Here is a 13,071-nt window from a genome sequence, read left to right as displayed (position 1 = left end):
GAGATGTAGAATATTTATATCTTACATATTTTATAACGAATCTCTCCTAACGCTATAATTTCAGAAGCTGTGTTTCACGTAGAAAATGCCCTTGCTCAACCTTGTCCCGCATAGATTTCAATATTTATATTGCGTTTCTTAAAGGTCACAAAATACTCGCAAAAGACTGCCGTCATCTTTTCGATGCGCTTTTCGAAATATACATTTCCATGGATATGGGAATCGATAACAATCATAATGTGATGATTTCACAAATTGTTGATATAACTGAATAAGCTTCCGCCTACTGGGTTTGGTGTAATGTAAGCAGTAACCGACGTTCAGGCCATACTGCACAAGCTTTCTCTGCTTCTACATCTGCATCTACCTCTACATCTGCAAGCGGATAAAACGAACTCCTATATCTTTCCTTACGACCTCTAATTTATCTGATTTTATTATGATGATCGTTTCTTACTAGGTAAGTCGGTGTCAATAAAATATTTTTGTATTCGGAGGAGAAAGTAGGTGATTGAAATTTCGTGAGAAGTTTCCGCCGCATCGAACAACGCCTTGGTTTTAATGGTGTCCATCCCAAATCCTGCGTTATGTGCGTGACACTCTCTCCTCTATTTAGCGATGATACAAAACATACTACTCTTCTTTGAATTTTCTCGATGTACTCCGTTAATGGTTCAAAATGGCTCTGAGCACTATGGGACTTAACATCTGTTGTCATCAGTCCCCTAGAACTTTGAACTACTTAAACCTAACTAACCTAAGGACATCACACACATCCATGCCCGAGGCAGGATTCGAACCTGCGACCGCAGCGGTCACGCGGTTCCAGACTGTAACGCCTAGAACCGCTCGGCCACCCGGCCGGCCTACTCCGTTAATGCTATCTAGTAAGGATACCACACCGCGTAGCAATATTTTAAAAGAGGACGGACAAACGTAGTGTAGGCAGTGTATCTACACTCCTGGAAATTGGAATAAGAACACCGTGAATTCATTGTCCCAGGAAGGGGAAACTTTATTGACACATTCCTGCGGTCAGATACATCACATGATCACACTGACAGAACCACAGGCACATAGACACAGGCAACAGAGCATGCACAATGTCGGCACTAGTACAGTGTACATCCACCTTTCGCAGCAATGCAGGCTGCTATTCTCCCATGGAGACGATCGTAGAGATGCTGGATGTAGTCCTGTGGAACGGCTTGCCATGCCATTTCCACCTGGCGCCTCAGTTGGACCACCGTTCGTGCTGGACGTGCAGACCGCGTGAGACGACGCTTCATCCAGTCCCAAACATGCTCAATGGGGGACAGATCCGGAGATCTTGCTGCCCAGGGTAGTTGACTTACACCTTCTAGAGCACGTTGGGTGGCACGGGATACATGCGGACGTGCATTGTCCTGTTGGAACAGCAAGTTCCCTTGCCGGTCTAGGAATGGTAGAACGATGGGTTCGATGACGGTTTGGATGTACCGTGCACTATTCAGTGTCCCCTCGACGATCACCAGTGGTGTACGGCCAGTGTAGGAGATCGCTCCCCACACCATGATGCCGGGTGTTGGCCCTGTGTGCCTCGGTCGTATGCAGTCCTGATTGTGGCGCTCACCTTCACGGCGCCAAACACGCATACGACCATCATTGGCACCAAGGCAGAAGCGACTCTCATCGCTGAAGACGACACGTCTCCATTCGTCCCTCCATTCACGCCTGTCGCGACACCACTGGAGGCGGGCTGCACGATGTTGGGGCGTGAGCGGAAGACGGCCTAACGGTGTGCGGGACCGTAGCCCAGCTTCATGGAGACGGTTGCGAATGGTCCTCGCCGATACCCCAGGAGCAACAGTGTCCCTAATTTGCTGGGAAGGGGCGGTGCGGTCCCCTACGGCACTGCGTAGGATCCTACGGTCTTGGCGTGCATCCGTGCGTCGCTGCGGTCCGGTCCCAGGTCGACGGGCACGTGCACCTTCCGCCGACCACTGGCGACAACATCGATGTACTGTGGAGACCTCACGCCCCACGTGTTGAGCAATTCGGCGGTACGTCCACCCGGCCTCCCGCATGCCCACTATACGCCCTCGCTCGAAGTCCGTCAACTGCACATACGGTTCACGTCCACGCTGTCGCGGCATGCTACCAGTGTTAATGACTGCGATGGAGCTCCGTATGCCACGGCAAACTGGCTGACACTGACGGCGGCGGTGCACAAATGCTGCGCAGCTAGCGCCATTCGACGGCCAACACAGCGGGTCCTGGTGTGTCCGCTGTGCCGTGCGTGTGATCATTGCTTGTACAGCCCTCTCGCAGTGTCCGGAGCAAGTATGGTGGGTCTGACACACCGGTGTCAATGTGTTCTTTTTTCCATTTCCAGGAGTGTAGTTTATTCTACCAATAAAACGCAGTGTTTGATTTGCCTTCCCCACAATATTTTCTATGTGTTCTTTCCAATTCCTAGGTATTTAGTTGAATTTACGGCCTTCAGATTAGACTGAATTTTCGTGTAAACGTAGTTTCACGGATTCCTTTTTGCTCTCATTTGGATGACTTTACACTTATTATTTAGGGTCAATTGCCAATTTTCACACATTTAGGCGTATTTTCTAAATCGTCTTGAAATTTGTTTGGTCTTCTAATGACTTTACTAGTCGATAAACGACAGCACCATCTGCAAATAACCTAAGACGGCTGCTCAGATTCTCCCCTAAATCTTTTATATAGATAAGGAACAGCGAAGGGTTGTAACACTACCTTGGGGACGCCCAAAATCACTTTTTTTTACTCGATGACTTTCCGTCGATTACAACCAACTGTGGCCTCTCTGACAGGAAATCACCAATCTAGTCACATAACTGAGACTATATTTCATAAGCACGCAATATCATTTCAAGCCCCTTGTGTGGCACAGTGTCAAAGGCCGTCTGAAAATTTAGAAATACGGAATCAATTTCAAACTCTTTTCAATAGCACTCAACGCTACGTGCGTGTAAAGAACTAGTTGTGTTTCACGAAAACGGTATGTTTTCTAAACCCGTGTTGACTGTGTATCAATAGACCATTCTCTTTGAGGTAATTCATAATGTTCGAAGACGATATAGCTTCCAAAATCCCGCTGCATATCGACATTAATGACATGGGCCTGTAATTTAGTATATTACTCCTACTACCTTTCTTGAATATTTATGTGACGTGTGCATCTTTCCAGTCTTTGTATACGGATCATTCGCCGAGCGAGCGGTTGTATACCATTGTTAAGTATGGAGCTATTGCATCAGCAGACTCTGAAAGGAACCCAATTGGTATATAATCTGAACCAGAAGACTTACTTTTATTAAGTGATTTAAGTTGCTTTACTACTCCGAGAAAATGTACTTCTAAATTACTCATGCTGACAACTGTTCTTGATCCAAATTATGGAGTATTTACGTCGTCCTCCTTGGTTCAAGGAATTTCGAAAGGCTGTGTTTAGTAACACTGCTTTCGAAGAGCGTATATTATTTTTACTGGCATAGATATACCTGTATATCTTTAATGGTGAAATACGATCACGGGTAATTATCCCATTTTTTTATTGGATTTCAAATATCACTACCGCGTTACGAAAAGGAGAAGCTATTCATCGATTTACAAGCTCAGTGATTGCTAGTAAAGCACTGCGAAACGACGAGTAGCCGCTGGGGCTGTGGTTTTCTGCTGGTATGTGTAATTTCAACCTACAGCCACCGTTTATATGATCCGATTGCAGGAACTCCAATATTGTTGGAGATGCTCTCGGAAATTCCTGTTTCACCACAATCTGTAAATTAACGAGAAGTACAGCTGTCGTCAATGATAATGATTGTATTTTTTGTAGGTATTTGAGATACTGACTAAACTACCAAAATCAAGTCGACCAAAAATAATGACAGTAGATGGTTATAAGGGGGAATTCCATGATGAAGTTACAAACTTTCAGGGAGGATGGAAAAGGGTAAATGTATCAATTTGAGTCGAAAGTGATAAGTGAAAATCGTTTAGATATCTCTGACAGTGGAATACGTAGCGTAGGCGACTTTTAGAGGTGACAGTGTGGTCCAAAACAAGAGAAACATGTCTAACAAATATGGGGCCTAAAATGAGTTCCTGAGTACCTTAACAGCTATAATACCATGAAAAATCTCTACTACTGGAAGCTGTTTGGTTTCCATTTTTTGCGGAAGAAAGTATGGACCAAAAAAATGTCAGTGAATATGGGCTCTGAAACGTGTTCCTTAAGAGATGTGCACTTGTTCAGTTGAAGCCATGTGTGTTACACTGGGGAAGATGAACAAGTGATCATAGTTCATAAGGTGTATGTTTTAGAGCCCATATTTACTTTATATTTTTTCTTGTTTTGGTACATACTACCTCCACCAAAAATATGGAAACCAAGGAGCCTGCAGTGAAAGAGATGAGAGTTCTTAAAATATGCATTTCAGAACTCATGTTTACTAGATTTTTTTCTTGTTTTAGTCCATACTACAACCTCTGGAAGATGCCTGTTCTGGAATGTTAGCAACAACAACGCCGGTGTATGTATTCCATTGTCAGAAGTATAAAAAAGATTTTCGTGTGAAACTTTCGACTCGGTCGTTTCCGGTCTAGGGCCGTTTCCTAACATTGATAATTTTACTCTTCCTCATCATCCCTGAAACCTGTGACTGAAAAATTCATCGAAATTTATAAAGCCAGAAAACTGTATTTGGGAAGATTTGACCTTTCGGGTGTTCAGCCGAGCTATTGTCTGGTTTGAGTTCAGGCAACGACTACACACAATAACGCAACATGCAGCAACTGAAGAAGTTGACAGAAGCGGTCGTCGAAATGCTGTGCAGAAGAATGGAGCGTAAACCTTCGCTGAACACGAAAACACACTACTATATCTGAGAACATTGGAAGGGAAATAAAACTGTGCCCAATAATATCACAGCAAATTCAGAACGGATAGGAGGTAATTTAATTCTGTTGACGTATTCTAATGTCAGCGTTTTGTTCATCCGCAATTAAAGAAGCTACTCAAAAGGTCTGATAACAGGAGTTGTAATGGTGTTTGCATTGTGACTGAACACTGAAGCTAGCAGTTGTGAAATACAAAGGAGGCAGTTCTTTCCAGGTGGAGATTACGGGCTGCGCTGCGTGACCATCGACTCTCGCATTTCCAAGAACTGCTTTGCACGCTCCGTGAGCAAAGCTGGCTCGGCGCTGTACGGCTTTTAAAGCTGACGGCGACGCTGCTCCGACACAGCCGCCACGCGACGGCGGTGGACCACCTGCTGTTGTTGCCGGCCTGTAGACACAGAAACGATACTTCTCCTTCTCAAGAATTCTATACAACATCAGCAAGGTTTGACTAGGCATAAGTGCCGGTAGAAAACGAGAACTGACAGCAATAGTAACGTTTTCGCTACTTTCGATCAGCTGACTCTGATATATTTTATAGTATTTTTAATGCACATAGCATTACGTATTCACGAGGATTAATGTGTGACAAGCTCACTAATCGGATGCTGATACGTTTATATGTTCCAACAACACAAGAAACTTTGGTAGTAACGCAATGCTCACCGGACTTCATTATTTCCTTTCGCCTCCTAACACTCGTATGTTAGTAAGATTCAATGCGTATGGTGCGACTCTCAGAAGATTTTTAATTTGTTGCTATGTTTAATCCTGACTATATGTAACTATTTATTGAAAATGTATAGAAATAACCATTTTCATGCTTATGATTTCCTAATTTGTTTGATCACACTGGTATTCTAAAATTGAAATGAATTCATATACCCCAATACCGCACTGAATATGTCTAATATGTTCCATTGATTTTAGTTTGTTTGTTTTGTTTGTTGATAACAGGTTCCATAAAGCTGTTAAATTAAGCGTATACCGCTGTATAACTTCGTTCTACATAAGTTATTACTTCTGCAGCATTCCAAACTGGATGGTTCTTAACGGCCTGACAGACATAAAATCTATCTTGGGCCTCTACCAGGTTGCCTTCCTGTTCTCTTCTAGTAATCTCTTCCTGTAACAAATATAACACTTTTCCCTTAATTAATTTACCTTTACTTCTTTATATTGTCCATTCCAATCTTCTGCAATTCACGTTGGTTTCTTCCTTTCTCATGGTGTTAGTGTGTTCTCCTGCATGCATGTTTCAGATTAACGCTTTCCTCTCTTATTTTTGTATTATTTCCTCTAGACTTTTTACAATTGGCGCATTTTATTTTACGTTAGTAATTTACTAATTTATGATGTTGTTCACCGTATGAGTTATCTCTGTGCCATTTCTCAATCGTGTGGCCTTTACCTTATCATACTTTTTCGCCAGTACGTACTAGTGTCACTGTTATTGTTTCATAGTTCAGTCACCTGCCCACGTTCGCTGTTATGGAGTCTTAATGTGTCTTTACCTACGTGTAAAAGTGTATTTTCTGCTATTTTTGGAATTACTCGAAACTCTAATAACGGTTTTACCCTCTGTCCAGTTCTAGTCTGTACTGTAATGGAGTTACCTTCTCTTCCACCCCCCCCCCTCCCGCTATTTTTCCTCCTGCAAAATTTAGGATTTTATGAATGTCTTTAATGTACTACTTATTCTGAAATTCCTAGTGCGGTTTTAGAAGGGTTTATAACTAGAACCAGACAACTTCAGATTAAAAGATGTAAGTCCGTTGCTATATAATAGGAACCAACATGTAATACTTTGTTTTCCATAGTCCTATTTCTGCACACTGCAAGAGAGACAGTGGTTTCAGAGTGGCTCTGGTGATCATTAGTGTAGTAATCAACAAACTTATACAACAACATTGAATGCATGAGAACAGTCGAAATGTGCACTATTAAAACAGAAATATACGTAAAGAAAAAACAGAAGAATAATTGCGATGCAAACATGAACTATGACCGAATGACAAAATATCATTTATTAAGATTAAAAATCGAATATGTCCTCTTAAATTAAGCCTAGAGCATTAATTAGTAAATCTGAGGGTCATATGTCCTAGGCAAACTTGGATGATTTGTATGCAACTGGTTCATTATCAGAAGAGCCGTGAGCACACACCGTAACGTTGAATTTCTTGTGGTAAAGACTGCAGTGTTTGTCTGCCGTTGGCTGGCCAAGATGTTTTCGCCTCCTCCCACAACTGCAGGTGGACGGCTAAAGAGTGATAAGGCCAATTGGGCAAGGCACTAAAGACACGCGACGCCTCTCTAACGCATTACCTCGCCAGAAGTTAGACCAGTCCAGACAACAGGTACGCCAGCTCCGGGAAAGACATCACATTTTTCGTTAGCTGCCAAGGCCCGCTAGTCATTGACTCTCTGGAACACTGTGTCACAGCTAACGCACAGCGGTACGTGGACACTTCAAAAACTGAAGCGCACCATCAAGTCCAAATGCCGAGAAATGTTGATGAACGGCATAATTCTCTGACATGATAATCCCCGTCCACATATTGTCAGTATTGTTTCGACTACGCTGCAAAAGCGTCCTAACACATTGCAGTTGAATGTCTTTACGCAGCCTCCATACAGTCCCGACCTCTCCCCGTGCGATTTCTGTATTTTTGGAGCCCTGGAGAAATATAATGATGGGAGTCAATTTGCTTCGGTCGAAAAGGTGCACGCCTGGGTACAAATGATGCCTCTTGTAGGCAGCCACAAATATTTTTTTCATTAAGGCATTAATCGTCTTGTTTGACAGTGGAGTAAATGTAGCAAAAGTTATGGCGATTACTTCAAAGTGGTTGAAATGGCTCTGAGCACAACGGGACTAAACTTCTGAGGTCATCAGTCCCCTAGAACTTAGAACTACTTAAACCTAATTAACCTAAGGACAGCACACATAGCCATGGCCGAGGCAGGACTCGAACCTGCGACCGTAGCAGTCGCACAGTTCCGGACTGAAGCGCCTAGAGCCGTTCGGCCACAGCGGCCGGCAGTGATTATTTGTTTCCATCTGTCATGCATTTACTTGATTGCGCCTCATATGTACACTATTAAACATGTTTTAGCAAGCTTGTCCTTATCTGTACAAATATGTGACTAAGTTACATATACATTGAGAATATATTATGACGATAATCATATTTACCGAACCTAATAACAACAGTAACAAACAAATAATAGCAGACCTCGAGAATTTTAGTTAGTGCAACAGTTTAGAATCTGTGTTCAGTATTAACAGGCAAAGGGGAAGACTGAAAGCAGTTTGTTTCGACAGAGGGCTTTTTAAACGAAGTGAAAGAGTGATTTGGCGAGACTGAGTTGAAAGTTACGTGGAAGAGGTGGCTTATGTCGGACCATTAACTCTCTTTTCAAACTGGAAAGGGGTGTAATTTTTTTGTGAATATCTTGGGGAAGATCGTTTGAAAGTTGGGTTTCCTCAACAGAAAAAGATTTTCGGAAGATGGCTACGTCACGTAGTGGTGTAGACAGAATCTCTGTTTTGAAATGGTGTTTCTACTATGTTGACCATGAGTGCAATTATTTAATGTACACAGAGTAAACAGTATGATGCGCTTATCTGCACGTAGACTGCATAACTGTTCGTAGACCGTAATGAATGCTCCAGAAAAAGATGTCACAAGCGTATACAACACAAGCGCTCATCACCAGCTCCATTCGGCTTCTGCTCTCACATGAAAACTTTTCCACAATAGCATCACAATAATCAATAATGGGGAGTACTGCACTGCTGAATCTACGAATTTTTAAACTAAGTGAGAAATACGTTTTTAAATATTTTGGAGTGCATGGAGAGACTTTGACACGTCCTAACACATTGCAGTTGAATGTTCAGTCCGATCCATGTGACGATCCTGTACTTACACCAAATTCAACGCAGTAGAAGAAAAATTTACTGTGGAACGCTTACGATGAAGAGATGATTGTGATTCTCTGGCCTGTAATAAGTCTTTGTGAGCGGCAAAAATAATGTACTGTTCAGGGGTATTCAAAGATAAATTTCTGTTGCTTCTCCATCTAACAAATACGGGAGAATGGGATCCGTTAGCCCTTGTAGCACGTAAACACTCTTTTTCGTGTAAGAGATCACATTCAGAATGATACCAATACGGTTGCCTCTACAAGTCATGGAATTTAGTTATGGGAGTTTACACTCATCCTTCTCGCTCTTTACACAGAAATTATACGTGCTCCATCATAGAATGTATTTTACAATTTCCTTTTACACAAATAGATATCTAAGAAATTTCCTTGTACATAGCATCAGTTCCCCAGCTACAGATCGAAACTTTCCTGTACATTACTAGGAGGTTGTTAGTGAACCCTAGGGTGGAAGCTCCAACATGTTTTATGGTGATGTTGTCGTTTTCGTCTGAAGACTGATGTGATCCCGTCTTCTAGACAGAATGTGCACAAATTTCTGTCTGCATAATTTTATTCAGTACTTCCTCATTAGTCACGTAATCTACCCACCTAATCTTCAACAGTCTTCCGTAGCACTGCATCTCAAAAGCTTTCATTCTCGACTTATATAAACTGTTTATCATCCATGTTTCACCACTGTACATGGCTGTACTCCTTACAAATACCTTCAGAAAATACTTCCTAACACTTAAATGTATATTCGATGTTAACAAATTCCTCTTCCTCAAAAACACTTTTCTTGCCATTGCTAGTCTGCATTTTATATCCTCTCTATTTCGGCCATCATCAGTTATTTTACTTCCCAAATTACAGAACTCGTCCACTACTTTTACTCTCGTGTTTTCTAATCTAATTTCCTCAGCACTACCTGATTTAATTCGACTACTTTCCATTACCCTTCTTTGCTTTTTTCGTATTATTCTTATATCCTTGTTTCAATACACTGTCCATTCCGTTCAGCTGCTCTTCCAACTCTTTCGCTGTCTTTGAGAGATTTACAATGTCATCAGCAAACATGTGACTTTTTATTTGTTCTCCTTGAACTTAAATTGCTTCTCCAAATTTTTCTTTGGGTTCCTTTACTGCTTCCTCAATGTACAGATTGAATAACATCGGGGATAAGCTACAATCTTGGCTCACTCCCTTCTCAACTACTGCTTGCTTTTCAGGCACCTGCCGCCAGCTTTCTACAGAAGTTATACATAACCGTTCACTCCCTGTGTTTTATCCCTGATACCTTCCGAATTCTGTATGTGTTTCATGTGTCTGGTTTATGGTATACACGGCTTCCGACATTGTTTTATTTTGTTATGTAGTCAACGACGGGACGGCGAACGCTCAGCCCAACAACAAAAGATTCACTTCAGTAATGGTATATTCAAGTGCTTGAAATAAACGACATATCTCACTAGGGGCAAAACGTTTCATGAAAATCTAAGAGCGAATCATTGAAGATACGTCTCGATGTAGTAATTGTAGATTTTTGTTGTGCTGTTATTATTGTTGGTGAGATGTAAAACAGATAAATTGTTGCTTTTTGAATTGAGACAGGAAAAGAAAATAGGTCAGCTTTGAAACTATATTATCTTAATGCTCTAGTGGTGCGTCCTGCATCGTTGAGTCTTTGTAAATTGAAGGGCTGGATAATTTAATGGCTGTTTAATGCTAACTAAACAACCTAATACCTTCAGGTATTTAAATTTGAGTTGAAAGGCGTATTTTTATTGAGGCGCAAACAGTACTTCACGAAGACTGAAAATAAATTCATATTTTTGTTGCCAGTGTCTCGATGAGCTGTTCAAGAATATGTCGTCGCCTAAGCCACCTGACCTCTTTTCACTCTAAGATGTAGTGAATCACCACTGTTCTCCTCCTTAATGTGATGCGGTGCATAAGAACATAATGACAGGTCACCCTGTGTCCACAAAAAGCAGTCTCAGGAATGAAGATGAATAAAAGACGAAATCTTAACATAGAGAGAAAGGGAGTAATGGGGTAGTAACGGTCTTCAATTGTGACTATATGTATACAGACAAACACTGAGTCCCTAGTTATTACTCAGTTTACAAAGGCTTGCAAACGTTCAAGCAAAGCTGTGTAGATAGATAATGATGTGATTCAGTAACGCAAGTAATGAACAAGTTTTGCAGCTTGTAAGAGGTCCGACCAGATGTAATTTCGATGTATTGCTCATGCGCTGCCTGCGATATGCAAGGTCTCTGACCAGAGAGCAGTGTTGACTGCAGTAGGAACTGCGTAGCTGTAGCAGTAAGTTGTTGCTAGTCTGGAGTCTGCTCTGGTCTGGTCTGGTGTATCGTGTTGGCTGGCCCGGTCGCGGTGCAGCGATGCCGGAGCCTGAGTATTATTGTATAAGGTAAAAAGCAGCCTCGCGCATTTGTAGTAATGTTACCTCAAGTCGCATGTAAATGTTTTAAAACTCTCGTAATAATAATCTTCCTCATAAAAAGTAACTTTTGACAACCATTCATTTCAATTTAAAGCATTTACTAATTTCTCCCATCCATGATCATCCCGATTATTGCAATAGAAGAATCAGTTGCTTCCTTTCATAAATGACAGATAGGTCGGTCAGCATTGCACAGAGCTGTGCCGGAAAAATTTATTGTAAGAGCAGATATATCTGGGGACTTCATAGAGGTAAGAATTTTTCCTTTTTTATTCAGAATGATCTTTCAGGGCCATGACGTAACACTGCTGTCGTCCAAAATTTACCAGGTTAAATTCACAGTGAATTATTGAAAAGTCATAAGTGAGCGACAATTTAGTTGAGAGGTTAGTTACATTGTTTTATTACCAGGTTACTGAATTTTTTTTTTTATTGGGACGTTACAATGAATGTGAACGACATAATTATAATTTTTACTGTTGAGAGGTTTAGGAATTTTTCTGTTTTGAGGTTACGCTAAATGTGAATGAATTTTGAGCTTAGATTAAATCAAAAAGAATTTTGTAGGGAGGTTACACTGTGAAAGAATTTTGTTTTTTAGGTTACACTAAATAAGAATCATACTCATATTATTTACTTTATTTTGTGGGGAGGTTACACTTGGCGACAACCAGCCAGGATCGTATTTCTTTGTGAATCTCTGAGAAGTAGTCATATATATGCTCTTATTTACTTAAATGTAGTTTGCATCTGGCGCAACGCATTTACTAATTTGTCACTCCTTCTTTCACAGATCATCGGCAATTTATTGCTCTTTGTTGTAATTGTATTTGTTCCATTTTTGCTTTGACTTTGTTTCATTTTGTGCTTAATTTTGATTTGTGAAAAATGCCGCGAAAAACTGTTAAGAGTACATTGCGATGTGCAGTGAGTGAAATAGCCGACTCGAATAATTTGACCGATAATACTTGCGACACTCAGTGTAATAGTGATAATCGTCTAATTACAGATAATCAGTGCCTACCGATCACTAGTAATGATTTTGATTCTAATGATGAACAAACAAATTCAATTATGTCCACAGTAAATGTAACAATTGATGAAGCGGCACGTTCCGATACAATGAACACTGCGCAGTTTGACACACCCGGTTTGCAAAATTTGAATTGTGAACAGATAAATTTTTCTCACGAAGATGAACAATGTAGACAAAATACGTCAGATTTATTTGATTCGGAGGTAGTGACTAACAATGCACAGCCGGCCGGGGTGGCCGAGCGGTTCTAGGCGCTACAGACTGGAACCGCGCGACCGCTACGTTCGCAGGTTCGAATCCTGCCTCGGGCATGGATGTGTGTGATGTCCTTAGGTTAGTTAGGTTTAAGTAGTTCTAAGTTCTAGGAGACTGATGACCTCAGAAGTTAAGTCTCATAGTGCTCAGAGCCATTTGAACCATAACAATGCACATCCGATTAGCAAACACTTTCAAGAATCAGAGGATGACCTAATGGTTACACAAAACGTGACAAATGCACATACGCCATCACACAGCACAGAAAATACAGCAGCTAATTTTGGCATGGATCAATTTATGGCATTATTACTACAACTCGACGAAAAATACGACAACCAGCACAAACAACTTAATGAAAAACTAGACAGCAATTCCAAACAGTCGCATGATAAGCAAGATAACAATTTCAAACAACTTAATGAACAGAACAAACAACTTAGTGAACAGATTACAGCCG

The sequence above is a fragment of the Schistocerca nitens genome, chromosome 2 (genome assembly GCF_023898315.1).
Source record: "Schistocerca nitens isolate TAMUIC-IGC-003100 chromosome 2, iqSchNite1.1, whole genome shotgun sequence".
NCBI lineage: Eukaryota > Metazoa > Arthropoda > Insecta > Orthoptera > Acrididae > Schistocerca > Schistocerca nitens.
The sequence above is the reverse complement of the archived record's forward strand: the minus strand, read 5'-3'. Positions refer to the sequence as shown.